Below are 16,749 nucleotides of genomic sequence, written 5' to 3'. Positions count from 1 at the left end.
ATAAAAGCACAGTTTCCATATTTCAGAGAAAAGAACTTTGAAAACCCAGGTTTAATATTTTTAAGTAACTGGTCAATTATCACCAGTAATTTCCATCATTTTAAAACAGAAGCTGGGTGTGGTGGCACACATCTGTAATTCCAGCATTCAAGAGGCTGAGGCAGGGGAATTACTGCAACTTTGAGGACAGCCTAAGTTATACAGGGAAATACTGTCTCAAACAAAATCAAAGGAAACAAAAACAATACCACCAAAACCAAATCAAATCAAAGTAGCTTACAAACAAATAATACTATTTATTCTAGGATCTCCTCAATCCTGGCAAATATATTTGGGACACTTTCAAATTCATATTCTAACACATTTGTGAATAAAATATGTTAATAGCAACCAATTATATTGTTGCAATCTAGTAAAATATATACCTAAGTACTATTGCTATCAATAGAGAATTCTTCCTTCTAATAATTTTTAAGTTGAAATATAAGTCTGTTAATAGAAAGATTCAAGTATTTTTTACATTCTCAGCATTTTTTTAATGTGCTAAAACTTGTATTCTTTTCTTTTTTGTGATTCTAGAGAGCAAAGCAAGGGCCTCACACAGGCTAAGTACTCTACAGTCTACCACTGAGCATGTAACGGCTCAGCCACAAAGCTTCTAACATTATGTCACCCCAACTTTTTTTTTTTAATTGACACAGACTACATAATAGAAAGTCACCCTCATTAGCAATCTAGGAAGCTATATAACATAAACACAATTCTTGTTTCCACTCTGAGTAATAAGAGTAGTACAGAATTGTTGCAAAAATCTTAGAATTCTTATTCTCATGGATTAGTTGTAGTTTGTACATTTTTTTACCATTAGTGAATCCTGACATTATTCTGTGATAAGATGGAGATTTAAAAACACCAAATAATAACAGCTATGACACAGAAGTGAAAAGATTTTAGTGCTATGAAAATGAACATAATAAGAATGCAGTTACTAGCTGATGAAGTTACAAACATGCTGGGTTAGTCTTTTAGTTTAAGTACCTTTCAAGCACTTGAGCAATAAAATCTCAATAACTTCCAAGTTTCAGTTCTTACTTCTGGTTTCTAAATACACTTGCTTTATCATTTTTTCTGAAGATGAGAACTCGTTAGTATTCATATGCCTTCATGGAAATATGAACACAAGCAACATGGGTTTAGTGGGTTATATTTAGGATATGTATGTACATACAAATATATATGCATGTAATAGCAATTAATGAAGAAAGAAGCTGTAAGTTTGAAGAAGAGGAGAGAGGGAAGTACAGGAAGGTTGGGGAGAAATGTGAAATTAAACTGCAATCTCAAAAAAAAATAATATCAAGAAGAAAAATAGTATTTCCTAAGAGTTCACGTTTCTCTACACCGTCAATGAAAAGCTAAAAACTGGTTTGATTCAAAGAAGCTGACAGTTCTGATTTTCTGTGAACTTTTTCAGGGGTTCAGGGAGAGAGCCCTCACAATGTTGCCCAGGCTTGCCAAGAAATCCTGCTCTCAAGTGACAGCCCTGCTGAGTCACCTCTCCCGTGCCAACATCATTTCCTCTCATTTGTTTGTTCTGCAGGGATACTGGGTTTGTGCGGTGCACATGTGGAGCCCAGAGGACAGCCACAGCAGTCAGCCCTCTCCTCCCATCATGTGGGCTCTGAGGATTCCATTCAGATCACCAGGCTTGGCAACAGTGCTGTTACCAGCAGGGCCATGAGTCCTGGAACACCCAACGTTAGAATACTATTGCAGTTTCATATGGTCATCAACAAAGCCAAATCTCTGTATAATAGCACAACTACTTTTATTTTCATGGCTAAGAAGTTAGAAAGTAGATAATTAGTAATAAATACTTTATACTTCAAAATTCGATTCCTACTTCATAATCTTTCCTTTGTAGCTGGATCAACATATTATTTATCTTGTGATCATAATGGCCATAAGAAGAACTTAGTCTATTTCAATGTGCTATGTTACTGCAGAAAGGGAAATTAAGTATATATTTATATATACTGTGCCTATGTAAAAGTATCACTCTTGATTACAACTTCAAGAGAAGTGTATAAATAATGCAAGATACCTGATTATGTTATATACAGCGAAGGAATTTACAGGCAGTTAGTACACAGAAGTATTCAAAGATTAACAATAGTTCCTTTTTTTTCCAGGACAGGTTTCTCTGTGAATACCTGGCCATCCTAACTTGCTCTTACCAGTGACTAAAAGTGGGTGATGCAAAGGAGGAATATGGATTTTATACATTAGCTTTCAAATAAGTAAATAAAGGCTTGTTCCAATACTTATATATTTCTTCCTGAAAATTAGACAAAAATTGGCAACAATAACTATTTGTGAGGAAGAATCAAGGCTGTAAAACCTGAACGTCTCAGCACCAGCTAGAGAGGCCGAGGGCAGGGTGGGAGAGCAAGTGCTTGCCTTTCACTGCCTCATTCAGCTCTCGCTCTAGCCTAAGACACTGGCAGTTTCTTGGAGTCACGAGATTTAAAGAGCCTGCCAAAGACCAACTGAATGATGTTACTCTAGGTTAAAGTAGAAATCCACTATAAAGACCTAGAGGACAGTGATAATGGCTGCACGTGGTTAAAATACTTGGTATGTCAATTCATTCTCTCTTTCTTCCCCCTGCACGTGCGCGCGCGCGCACACACACACACCAGAATAGAAAGACAAACTTATGATCAAACCTAAAAAGTATTTACAATATGAAATAAAACACAGCGTTAATCCCAGCACTGGGGATGCAACTAGCTATGAGGCTAGGTCTACATAGTGAGTTCCACACCAGTCAGAGCTACAGAGACAAACTAGTATGTGAAACAGTCAGAGGAGTTGATTGTAGAACATTCACATCATATGCTATCATTAATTATAAATACATGAAGAACCAAGCTTTCAAAAATTTGAGAGGAAAAACAGAGTTCCACAGTATTCCACCTTTATCCATAAAGAGATAAATCTATGAGCAATGGAAGAAAACAGAAGACAGAGATTAACAGAACCTGCTGTATAAAATAAACTATCTTAAAAAAAACAACAACAAAAACAAAAACCCTAAAAGTCACCCGGGTTAAGAAGATAAATCACAGCTCAGAGTGGTGGCACACACCTTTAGTCCCAGCACTCAGGAGGCAGAGGCAGGTAGATCTCCGAGTTTGAGGCCAGCCTGGTCTACAGAGACTCAAGGTAGCCAGGGCTACACTGAGAAACCCTGTCTCAAAAGACTTAACAAAACAAATCAAAACAAACAAAAAAGAAAGATAAATCACATTCAGATCCAGGTATAAAGTGGACACACCAGACCAAGTTCTCAGCACAAAGGAGATTTATTTGCCCCAGAAGGACAAATAGCAGAGAATAAAGGACAAAGACTGGAGACAGAGGACAAGAGGGAAGGGAAAAAGAACAAGAGAGAGTCAGAGAGAAATCTGCCTCAGAGGGACAAAGGACTGCCTCTGGTTGGAGTGGGGAACAGCAGGTAAATGGCAGGTTATAAAGGGGGAAGGGGAACCCCGGGTTAGGGTGAGTTGGTTTGTTTTAGTTGGTTATGTTAATTAGGGCAACCAAAGGGGACTTTTGATAGCTGAACTTCAATACTTTGATAGCTGGAACTTGATGGTAAAAAATGGCCAAATAAGGGAGTAGACCTTGGTGGCTACCTTTAGGAATGTAATCTTAAGGTTCTCAGCAAGGAGGAGAGGGATAGGTAAAACCTGTCAGTGCCACATTTGCCTGCTAGAGCCCTTCAATGATGACAGTATGGAGGAAAACTAACTACATTCATGAAAGAAAATAAAACTAAAAACCAGAAATAAGTCTCAAACTTTGGAAAACCTCAAATATTAGTGAAAGAGTTGTTAGCAATTAAAAACTCCTCAAACCCATCTCTCTGACCCCTGCTTGTGGTTGTAAGTCTGATATTTAACAACTCTGGCTAGGCCTGTACACTTAACACCTGAGTCAGGAGGATCAGAGCTCAAGGTCATCTTTAGCTCTTAGCTATATAGTTTAAAACCTGTGAGTCTCTTCCTCAAAAAGCAAAAACAATAACAACAAATCCTGTTTAAATCGCCCATTTTTCCTTGGTCCTATGAAGTCTGTGACTAACACTAAATTTTATTATTCTTCACATGAAGCAGCACACAGCAAGCTATCAATGATCAACACACAGAGGAAAAAAAAACGTGTGAGGAGGAGGAATAGACTGGCGTGCCAAGGAAAACAAGCAGTTCCCACTGGAAGCCTGCAATGGTGGGGAATTTCTCTGGAGCTCTCCTGGAGCGGCTGCTAACACCTTGGTTTCTTACTGATGGCCCAGAACTATGAGCAAACATATATTTCTACTGTTCTAAGACTCCAGAGCAGTGGCACGCCTTTAATCCCTGCACGAGGGAGGAGAGGCAGACGGATCTCTGAGTTTGAGGCCAGCATGGTCTACATAGAGTTCCAACAGCCAGAGCTATACAGAGAAACCCTGGAAGGGGTGGGGTGATTTGTCACAACAAATAAAAAACAAATAGTAAAGAATTTTGGTTTTCTTACTAACTCTCTGGGCTTGCTGGTTATCTCCTGGGTACTGAGTGAAATATACAAGCTGGAAAAAAAAATGGAAAATGAAAAAAGGTATGGAAATAACAGGAAGTGGCTGTACATCCAAGTGACCAACTACTTCTAAACAACCAGGACCGGAAGCTGGGTGTGGTGGCACATGTCTGTAACCTCAGGGTCACACTCACTACTTAGTGAGCTGGAGAGCAGCAGTAATACACTCTATAGTGGTAAAATGGCATGTGTTGTTTGCCCTAGTCCTCCTGTCTGTCCCACACTCCATCAAGTTTATTTCAAGGGTTCTTCAAAACCCCTTGTCCTAAGACAGTCTGGCCCCTTAACTCTGTACTATCAAGAAGGAAAACTGCCAGCAGCTAAGGGTATTAAAAAAAACACCATGTCCTTGAGAACAGCCAAAGGTAACAGACAGACATGGCTGTTGTTTATCCCATCTACAAAAATGTCTGCGGTGGGAGCAAGCCAGCAATTCACCCCAGAAGCTCACTGGAGAGAGAGAGCTCTCAGCAGGACCCCAGCTGACTGCCTCAGCTTCCTCAGACACTTTCTGCTGGGGGCTGTGAGCCCTGACTTGATGATCCTTGTGTCTGGTTTCTCTAGGTCTCTACTGGATGTTGTCTTTTGCTCTCTGTGTGCTACTATTTCTTCTTTTACTTTCACTTGCTGTGTATGTAAATAAACTCACTCATTTGAAACTGAAACATGGCTATTGTAGACCACTCTGAGGACGGACAGAACAGCAGCCTGGGCTGTGGAAGATTTTACTTAAGAAACAAAAACAGTAGCAAGTAAAAAGGAGGGGAGGAGGAACATAAAACACTGAAAAACATTCCAAATAAACGGAAAATTTGTCTAACAGATCTGGCATATAACTCCAAAGTTAGCACCCTGTTTTTATGTTGAGTCCAATTCTAAATTTAAATTGAAGAAAAAGGTCCTCAGGAAACAGCAATACTAACAGTTTTGGGTAATCTATTATCTTGATAAATCTTTTCAATGCTTTAAGAACGAACTCAAATACCAGTATTTGTAAAACAGCATTTAAACTGAGCATCTAGCTAGGCATGGTAGTGCACACCTTTAATTCTAGCACTGGGAAGGCAGACAGGCAAATCTTTATGAGGTTGAGGTCAACCTGAACTACACAGTTTCAGAGCGGCCAAGGCTACACAGCAAAACTCTGAGTCAAAAACAAACAAAACACTACCCATCTGCAAGACAGTTAGTGTATTTATTGACTAAAGACCATATTTTTCTATCTTAATGAAGTTCATATTTTTCTTTTTGAGAGATTTACATCATTTTGTGGCATCTACAGAATAGTATGCTTTTCCATAAAAGCACTTACTAAATATTCAATTGTTTAAAATATTTTAAGGGCAGGGTCCTTTAGTAGCCAAGGGTGGCCCTAAACTCCTAATCCTCTTGCCTCAGCCTCCCAAGTGCAGGGATTACAGGCATAAACCACCTCACCTGGCTTAACTGTGTAAGTTTTTAACTCTGGAACTCTGGCTATGACCTTCAAAGGCCATTTTTAGTTAGGCCCCAGTCCTAAAGTTCTCTAGCCTCCCAAATAGTGCCACGAGCCAGGAAAACAAGTCATGGAGACCTCTCTTTCTATTAGTTTCCCACAGATAACTGATAAGTCTAGGTTATGTGTATAACCAAACAGTTTTTCCTTAGAGAAGAGGAAGTAGATGAGAATCTGTTCCGCTGTTTTTGTATGGAAATTTTAGTCATCTACATCCACCTCTACTGACTACAAGGAAGACAATTACACAGTTTGATGTGAAAGTGTATGCCTCTAAGCTCAGCATGGAGGCTGCAAAGATAGGAGGATTGTAAATTCAAGGCAGATCTGGACTACATAGTAAGACCCTAACCTCAAGGAATGAAAGGGAAAAAGAATAGAAAAAAGCTGGGAGGGAGGGAGGGAGGGAGGGGTGCACAGTTAGGCAGTGTCTACATATGAATTTATTTATTTCTTCTAAACATCACAAAATTATGTGGGATTTAGCTGGTCTCCTATACCAGAGCTTTCCCTATTTTAGGGTAATTACAGTTTTAATGTGGGGAGAGGTAGTGCAACTCTCACTCATTTTGCTTTCTGCTTCCTCTGCTTTTGTTATAGAGATCTGTGGTTACTTTAAGGCTGCCCTTGCTTCTTTCTCCAGCCTTAAATGCATCCATAACTTACCTGATGTCTATGTATGTTAGACACTAGTCTACATATAGTAAGTCAGTGATGCATAGAGTTCACAAAATAAAGTAACCTTTATTCTAATGGGCAAGATTCAAAAACTAAATAAGATGATGTCATTTCATGAAGTTGTAAGTACTAGAGTAAATAGAAATGAAGCTGAAAAAAACACATGAGCTGGGTGTGGTGGCTCATCTCTGTAACCTCAGATTGGGAGGTGGAGGCAGGAGGATCAGAAGTTCAAAAGGATGGAAGAGAAAGTCTCAAAAGGGGGTGCGGGTGGGGGAGAATGACAACAGAGAAGTTACTTGGAGTGGAATGATAAACTCTCTAACATGGTAATTTGTCAGCAGAAATCTAAGGTAATGAAGATGAGAGTTGTATGTTGGGAAGGAAAGTTTTCCTTCCAGTAATGAACATTTGGTAAACAAGAGTAAAGAAAGTAAAAATAGTATCTTGGCATTTCTGAGAAATAGTAAGAAGACTGGTGCTAGCAAATTACTGTCTAGTAATATTGGTAAGGACCCTGGGAAAACAACCAGGGTTAAGCAATAAAACAGCGTGGTGTCGTCTTTACTCACTGAATGCTAAATAGTGAATAAACTGCAGGGAAGGAAATAGATGTCTGCCTGCCATGGGCAGAACCTTCAATGTGTTTTAAGAATGTTCCCAGGGAAATGCTCAAAACTGAGAGCAATGGCCAAGAAACTGAGGGATGCCCTAGGCGCTGTCCATTCTTTTTGTTAGCTTGACTGGCATCTGGTACATTGCTGAAACTTCAACACGTGCTTCCATTTTTTTTTTAAAAAATCTAGTTCCACCATTAACCCAATCAACCCAATCTCTCTGGTTCTTATTTTTCAAACTCCACTGAAGTCTTGTCAGCTGAAGGTAATGTTTGTCTTAAAAATCTAAAATACATACTAGAATATCCTTTCAGAATCCTTTATACACAAAGCACTACATAACAAAAACATCCAGTGAATCTATACTCAGTTCCTTTGCTCAAGCCCCATAACTTGGCAACAACACAAATCACAGACTTTTTTGAGGAGGTTTGGAGATCTGCAACCACACTACACCTGCCCTGATAAACTTTTGCAGACGGACAAAAGCCATCACTACATCAGGCAACTCCTTCTATAAGTAAACAGCCCCAGTCAACAGAAGTCAAATTCTGGCTACTTTATTGGGAGGCACAAAGGGCAGATATGTTTTAGCATTGTCAGCTGTAGGAATATTTATGCTAGCCTTACACTATTATTAAAAGAATACATCGCAATTACTGAGAAAATTATCCACATTAAATTCTTAAAAGTAAGAATATTTTATCAGGAATATATTAAGAACAAGAATTGTTTTCGTAATTTCTTTTTTTTTTTTTTTTTTTTGGTTTTTTCGAGACAGGGTTTCTCTGTGTAGCCCTGGCTGTCCTGGAACTCACTTTGTAGACCAGGCTGGCCTTGAACTCAGAAATCCGCCTGCCTCTGCCTCCTGAGTGCTGGGATTAAAGTTTTCCCAATTTCTAATTTTACTTCTTGGAAAATCATCCTTAAAGTTGTCTACAAAACTTTCTCTAATGAAAACTAACACAAACGTTCCCTCACCAGCTTCCAATAAAACGAGATGCATTGCACAGAAAACCCTCCAAGCCACTGTATAAAGTACTAAGGAACGGGTCCATCTGAATTTGCTAATGAGAAGAGTCTGAAGCTGGGGAAGTGCTCGTTGCATAAGTATGAGCACTAGAGTTCTGATTCCTGGAAGCCACGTAAATGCTGGGTGAGTGTGGTGGCCATTTGTAATTCCAGTGCTGGGAAGGTGCAGACAGGGAATCCTCAGAGCAAGCTGGCTAGACAGTTAGCCACATCACCAAGCTCTACTTCAAAGATGGATAAACAAACACACCACTCTTTCCCAGTGCTGTTGCTTCAGCCTACACAGTGAAGAACAGCAATGAAGGCAGTTTTAACTTATTGTACCTTTTCTTTTTTCTAACTTATTTTATCCCCCTCTCCCCCCCCCCTTGCTCCAGCCCTGCTCAGTTGGGCCCATAGGCTTTGTTTTTTGTTCGTTTGTTTCTCATTACAGATGTGGTTGCTGGGAATTGAACTCAGGACCTCTGGAAGAGCAGTCAGTGCTCTTAACCACTGAGCCATCTCACCAGCCCTTATTGTACCTTTCCAACAAAGTAACCTCTGTAAGCAGGCCTGGCAAGAATAAAAATTTGGGGTCAGACTCCAGAATTTACCAGCTCTGATACTAGCGAGGGGCATGAAATCTCATATAAGGCTCCTGGACCGCAGTTACTTCATGTGTAAGGATACATGTGAGAAGCACTGAATGGCCTCAACTTGACTGGCCGAAAGGATCCTAATGATGCTCTGGAGTTCACGCACTCTCACAACAATCTCCTCATGATTCAAGATTACTGCAGTAGTAGGGGAACTCTTTTAATTTTTTAATGTTTTTATTATGTTAATTATATACAAGAGCTGGAAAGATGTTTAGCAGTTAAGACTAATACTGCTCTGGTAGAGGACTTGGTTCCATTCCCAACACCCATATCAAGCAGCTCCTAACTGCCTCTAGCTCCTGTTCCAGGGGGTCTGACACCCTTTGTCCTCTAGGGGCACTCGCACACATGTGCACAAAAACTCATGCAGCTATACACACATACACATAAAAATACAAATATACATTATACACAAGAGTGGGTTTCACTATGACACTTTCATTTACCTATGTAAATCATTGATAACATTCACTCCTCTCATTGTTTTTTAAGACAGGCTCTCATGTAGCAGACGCTGGGCTTGAACTCAATTTGTAGTTGTGGATGACCCCTAACCCTGGATTTGCCTAACAGTACCTCCAAAGAACAAGGGTTCGGTGCTCTGCTGGTATACTGCAGTCAAAATCAGGGTGCAGTTGGGTCCTCTCCACTGTTTTACATAACAATTCAGCTAAAGTCTTTACAACATGAAGGACAAAACCTAGTAAACCCAGAGGCTGGAGAGATGACTTAACAATTAAGAGTCCATGTTCAGTTCCCAGCGCCATGTCCAACAGCTCACAACTGCCTGCAACTCTAGCTCCAGCAGGACTCTAACGCCATGGCCTCGGAGGGAACCTGCAATAGGGTGCACACACCCACAGGAAGATGAGGTCTTGCTGTGTGGCCCAGGCTCATTTTCCTGCTGCAGCCTGAGTCCTGGGACTGTAGGCACAGGCACCAGGCCCACCTGAACTCACCTTTCTTTCTTCTTCCTTCCTTTCTTTCTATCTTCTTTACTACAGATTTTTATAGTTCAGTTGTAAAAGAATTCACTAAATAAAAAATAACTGTACTTATAAAGAAAGTAATAGTTATATTAAGCTGTATGGAGACTTATGCAATAATCCTAAACTCTAAATGGTTTCAAGGCAATATGAAATCATAAATCTAGCTTTAAAAATCATATACCATTATCACCATTGACATATTCTTAGGTCTAAAAGTTAGTTGTTCGTTTTCTGTGTGTTTAGTTTCTATTGTTAGTTTGGTTTGATTTTTTTCTGAGACAGAATCTCACTCAAGCTTACCAAAATTCCTATGTCCTCCCAAGTGCCAGGATTACAAATGTATACAGTGTTCCTCCTAAATTAGTTTAATTCTATTAATTCTTATATTTAACTCAGAAATTCATAAACAAGATGAGATTCAGAATTTAATTTAATTGCTGGTTCTATGTATAAGATCATCTAATTCATGTAAGCAATCTAAATATGTAGTGTTATAAATGGACACCCAAATTATATTTACGGAAAGAACTATACTCCAAAGATTACTGTTCATTATTTTACTGGAAGAAAAAAAGATCTAGCTGGTATAAAAAGATATAAAAAAAGATCTAGCTGCTGTAGCCCAGCAGGCTACAGGGGGATCTTTAAGATACTGAACATTAACTGTATTCCACTGATTTGGTGACTTTTCTAAACTAAACCACTATTCCAGTACATGTGCTGGCACAATCCCAACACTTGGGAGATGGACGCAGGGGGTCAAGAGATCAAGGCCATCCTCATCTTACAAGAAGTTGGAGGCCAGTCTGGGACATATGACCTCCACCTAAAAAAAACCTTTAAATATAACTATAGATTTTTTTCTGATTTAAAATTTTGCACACTCAAAAGGAAAAAGCATTAAAAACAAATATGAGGCCCATGCTCTAAATGTCTGATTTTGTTTTTCAAGACAGGGTTTCTCTTTGTAGCCCTGGTTGTTCTGAAGCTCGTTTTGTAAACCAGGCTGAACTCACACACACAGATTTGCCTGCTTCTGCCTCCTGAGTGTTGGGATTAAGGAGTGCATGACCACTGCCAGGCTTAAGTGTGAATTTTCAATTTTCTATAAATAAAGTACTTCTATATTCACTAACCAGCTACTTTATGACTTGGTTATGGTGCCAAACAAAATCAGGATGGTGTTCTACCATGTGCTGTGTTCTCTGGTGTAAACATCTTAGACTTAAGACCCAGAGACATGCACTTACATTTTTTAAGTTAATCAGAATATAAAGTCCAGCTGTTTTTCTTTGTACTTCATTATAAATAGAATTCAACCTTTGGTATAAATAAACCACTTAGGTGAATTTTTGGAACAATATTCCAGTCCAAACATAGTATGTTCCTATTTGAACTAGTCTTCCTCCATTTAAATGATACAGACTACAATAACATGCAATACACAAAAATCTTTTAAATAAAAAGCTTCAACTAAAGCTACTAAAAAGCTGTATGAGAGCCTTTTACTTGTGAGAGTAGAGGATGAAGTCATGAGGTAGCATAGGCAGATTACAAAAACCAAGGTACAGTGGTAAGGACATGTTCGAGGTATATTTGGCTTCTTGAATATTTAAAACTGCATCATCCTTTAAATATCATAGTACTCAAGGGGGGGAAAATTAAAGCACTGTGATAAAATATAATGGGAAGTAAGTTGACAAAAATAACAACCAAAAATGATCAAGCAAAAACCAGAAAACATGGTAGGTATAAAACATGCAGCAATGCTTTCTAAATTGAGCACTCAGATTTAAAAACTGAAAAAAACATAAGGGAAAAATTGCTACAGAAAACCTACAGTGATTCTTCTTCATAGCTTTAAAAGCACAGTGTCTTTGGTGACTAGAGAGTTGGCAGCTGTGGTAGTTTGAAAGCAAATGGCTTCCATAGGCTCATGTTTAAATGCTTGGTCCTCAATAAAACTGGGAAGGACTGGGAGATGTTGCCAGGCTGGAGTAGGTATGGCCTTGCTGGAGGATGACCTTGTTGGAGATGTATCATTGGGGGTGGGCTTTAAGGTTTCAAAAGGCTCAAGTCTGAGCTCCTGCATGTCCTCTCTCCCATCTGCTTCCTGCCATGATAATCATGGATTAACCCTCTAAAACTGTAAGCAAGCCCCAAGTTTAATACTTTCTTTCGTAAGAGTTGCCTTGGTCATGGTGTCTCCACACATCAACAGAACACTGACCAAGACAGCAGCTAAGTAGGAAAGGCAGCTTCTTCAGTAGCTAGAAAGGCTATCTGTGTTCTACCCCACATCCAGGGAGAGAACACTGATGCCCCACTGACAATATCAAATCTTTACTTCATTTAGGGACTTCTATGTATACTATAGATCACAACAGGAAAGTATCACTTGAAAAATCTAACTTATTCTGCACTAACAGTTTGTTTCTCTGGTCCCTTTTAAAAGATAAATCCAGGTTATACATTTTGTTTTGGAGACTTCACTCTGCAACTCTGGCTGGCCTGGAACTCAGATAATCTACCTACCTCTGCCTCCCAAGTACTGAGACTAAAGGCGAGTACCACCATGCCTGACCATCGCATGTATTTTTAACCCTAACAGTTTCATTCCTATAACCTAAGTCCATCAGAATCACCTACAAAGACTACGCTGTGCGCACAATCTACAGTGTTCAGAGAACTAGAACTCATCACTCAGAATGCAAGCGCAGAACTTCTTTTTTAAGAAATGATCTTAGTGGGCTGGCGAGATGGTTCAGTGGTTAAGAGCACTGGCTACTCTTCCAGAGGACCAAGGTTTGAGTCCCAGCACCCACGTAGTAGTTCACAACCATCTGTAACTCCAGTTCCAGGGAATCTTAGCACACTCTTTTGGCCTCTGAGGGTACCAGGAACTCATACTAAAAAGAAGAAAGACATTTTTTAAAGATTTATTTATTTTTATGTATATGAACACATTACCACTGTCTTCAGACACACCAGAACAGGGTATTTGATCCCATTACGGATGGCTGTGAGCCACCATGTGGTTGCTGGGAACTGAACTCAGGACATATATGGAAGAGCAGTCAGTGCTTTTTTTTTTTTTTTTTAAAGATTTACTTATTATATGTAAGTATACTGTAGCTGTCTTCAGACACTCCAGAAGAGGGAGTCNGATCTTGTTAAGGATGGTTGTGAGCCACCATGTGGTTGCTGGGATTTGAACTCTGCACTTTTGGAAGAGCAGTCGGGTGCTCTTACCCGCTGAGCCATCTCACCAGCAGAGCCATCTCACCAGTCCCCTTTTTTGGTTTTTCGAGACAAGGTTTCTCTGTATAGCCCTGGCTGTCCTGGAACTCACTTTGTAGACCAGGCTGGCCTCGAACTCAGAAATTCGCCTGCCTCTGCCTCCCAAGTGCTGGGATTAAAGGCGTGCACCACCACGTCCCGCTCAGTCAGTGCTCTTAACATCATCTTATTTGTGTTTTGAGACAGGATGTCTCTGTGTAACAGGGACCTGGCTGTCCTGGACTCACTTTGCTGACCAGGTTGACCTGGAACTCAGATACCCACCTGCTTAAGCCTCCGAAGTGCTGGGAGTAAAGGTGTGTACCACCGCAACTGGCCCATCATTAATTCTTAAAGTTGGGTTATCAACGAAGGAGTATATTTAAACTCCAAATTTCCTTTGGTTATAGACTATAAAAACCTCACTAGGTTCAGACTGAAAATATGCTTAAAAAGCAACAAGTAGGCCAGGCATGGTGGTGTGTGTCTTTAATCCCAGCACTGCAGAAGCAATGGCAGGCAATCTCTGTAAATTTGAAGCAAGCCTGGTCTACAAAGCGAGTCTAGGACAGTCAGAGGTATATAGAGAAACAAAATAAAACAAAAAACCCAACCCTGCCCACCCCAAAACTATCAAGCACGATAGAACAGACCTGTAATCCCAGAGTTTAGAAGGCCAGAGGATCACGAGTTCAATGCCATCTCCAACTACATAGCAAATTCCAAACGTTCCAGGCCAGCCTAGGGTCAAAACACATCACCAAAACAGAGGGAAAGAGAGGACAAAGGTAGTGGAGGGGAGGAAAGGGACATAAAGGTCAGAAATGAAAAAAATGTTAAAAGTTGTGCACCAACTATATATGTAAAAAAAGAAATATTCGTCAAACCTCAAGGTAAAGAAGTCAACGGAGCAGCCACGATTACTGGAGTTGTTGCTGGGAAATGAGGAGGTCAGGCTGAACAAAGGCTACTATTCCCAGTTGGTGTAGGTGCAGGGAGGACAGATAAATGTTTATAGGGGCTTTCCTGGCCAGGTTAATCCTGAAAGCCAACCAGAAGGGACTTTCTCTGTGGCATCTAGGACTAACAAGGCCAAGCTCCAAAGTTCTTTGCTAAAAATAGGTGAAGGAAGCAGCCCAATTTTGGAATATGGCAGTCTATGTCCTATTCTCTTATGTGTATATGAGGGAGAACTGTGCCAAGAGGAACCAATAATAAACGCGGTTATTTGTTCTGTACATATTTAATTATTAATACTGAATTTTAGACTGATCACACACAAAATAACGAAAAGAAAACGATAGTTGCAATGATATGCTACAAACACCCAAAAAAAATCTGAAGGGAGGAGAGAAAAGGATTATCCAAATTTGGACATTAACCGTTATAAAGTCTAACCCTTTTCACATTATAGATGATTTAAAACCTCTAGAAAATGTAAGATAAGATATCTTAAATTTTAAAATGCAAAGATCATGATTTCTAAACCATGGTAGCAACACCAGAGAAAAAGAAGTTAAAAAGAATGTTTGTTCTAAGAAGTAATGTCTGGCTTATAAGGAAAATGATGTTACATTGGTGAATCTTGGCAGAAAACAGCCACACACCACACACCACACCACACCACACCACACCAGTTTAAAAGTTTAGAAACCCGGAGTCCTCTAACTTTAAATCCATGCAGAGTGAAGAACATCCGCATTTTTTGCCTCGGATGTGCACATCCACTCTCGTGGGACAGAGGACACAAAACAGGACGAAGACCTGTCAATTCAGGAGATCGCACAAGCCCGCCAGCGAGCCCGCCACCTGTTCGCTGCTGCACAGAGAGCCCAGCACACTGAGGCAGAGCGAGGACCTGGGGACGCCTTTGTTGTTCTCTAACTGGGGAAGCGACCTCAAGCCTAACCTCGCGCCTCCAGGCAGAACTTGCCCCAAGGCTGGAGCAGTCGGCCGGGATCGGGACTCGGAGGAAGCCCTCCTCCTCCTCTCGCTCCCAAAGGGCAAGCGCAACACTCTTGTCACCTACCAGTCCCTGGAGGGGGGAAGGGTCACGGGTGAGGAGGGCTGGGGGGACAGAGCCGAACCCCAACGCTCCGGGCGGAAGAACAGTGGGGCGGGAAGAAGTGCTGAGAGGAGGGGGAGGCAGAACCCGGCGCCGAGGCGCCGAGGGGCGAGGCCAGAGCGACGGCCGGGGAATGCTCGAGGGCAGACCGGCAGGCAGGGACGAGGGGACGGCGACGGGACCCCCTACCCAGCACGACCGGGGAGGACCTCCTCAGCCGGGGCCCCGAACGCTGCACCCGAGCCGCCGCGCCCACACCCTGGCGGCGGCGGAGACTCACCAGGCGGCTGCAGACACTGCCCGGCACGACATGGGACCACTCCGGACCCACTCTGGAGCCAACAGAGTGGCGGAAACCGCGGCGTTAGCGCGACCCGGATGCGCATCCCTAGGCACCGGAAGTCGATGCGGGGCCGCCGAACAATCCACACCCCGTTCCGCCAGAACCCCGAGGACTCGTCAGGCGTCTCGGGGCGGGGCAAGGCTTAAGTCCCGCCCACCTCGCAGACCCAGGCGCGTGATTGACTCCCTGGATCTTACGCACGCGAAGCCTTTCCGAGGATGCTGGCGCTGAAAAGTACTCCCGACTTTCCTTGTCCTTTCCCCTCCCCAAAACAAAGTCCAGCTCAGGCTGATATCGAAATGGGGATTCTCCTCCTTCAGCCTAGGGTTTGTAGAACAGGCTGTGTCTCTATGCCCAGTCACCGCTCTCATCTTTGAAAGTGAGTTGTAAAAAAATAAATGTGTGTAATTCCTACCGTAAAGGAACGGCGAAGTTGAAAAATGTTGGCTGCAATTAGTCGAGTTAGAAAGACTAGGAGAGAAAAATGGATGGGAACTTTTGAAGACACTTGGAAGGCTAACTCAAAGTGAACATTTTTATCCGAAAATTTAGTTTATACCTAATATTATATTACACTTGCAGCTGCCTTCATTTTGTGCATATTGTTTTCAGGAACATTTTTTGTTTGGTTGGTTGGTTGGTTTTTGGGGGGTGGGGGTTGTTTTTCTAGAGAAGTTTTTCTCTGTGTACCTTGACCTGGAATTCCCTCTATAGATCAAGTTGGGCTTGAATTCAGAGATCCACCTTCTCGGCTCAGAAACTTTTTTTTTTTAGAAGATTTTTTTTTTAAGATTTATTTATTTATTATATGTAAGTACACTGTAGCTATCTTCAGACACTCCAGAAGAGGGCATCAGATTTTGTTACGGATGGTTATGAACCACCATGTGGTTGCTGGGATTTGAACTCTGGACCTTCGGAAGAGCAGTCGGGTGCTCTTACCCACTGAGCCATCTCACCAGCCCAGAA

General features: G+C 41.3%; 1 protein-coding gene across 2 annotated transcripts in view; it reads right to left on the bottom strand.

Annotated features, from left to right (window-relative positions):
- Positions 1-15,824, bottom strand: part of Eya3 (EYA transcriptional coactivator and phosphatase 3) — an 81,655-nt gene extending 65,831 nt beyond the window's left edge. For both annotated transcript variants that reach the window (XM_029539662.1, XM_021199707.2), the window contains exon 1: positions 15,718-15,824. The gene's annotated coding sequence lies outside the window, so the exon portion shown is untranslated. The remainder of the gene's footprint in view (positions 1-15,717) is intronic.
- Positions 15,825-16,749: the final 925 nt, after the last annotated feature.

The sequence above is a fragment of the Mus pahari genome, chromosome 6 (genome assembly GCF_900095145.1).
Source record: "Mus pahari chromosome 6, PAHARI_EIJ_v1.1, whole genome shotgun sequence".
Lineage (NCBI taxonomy): Eukaryota > Metazoa > Chordata > Mammalia > Rodentia > Muridae > Mus > Mus pahari.
This window is presented reverse-complemented; position numbering and strand designations above follow the sequence as displayed.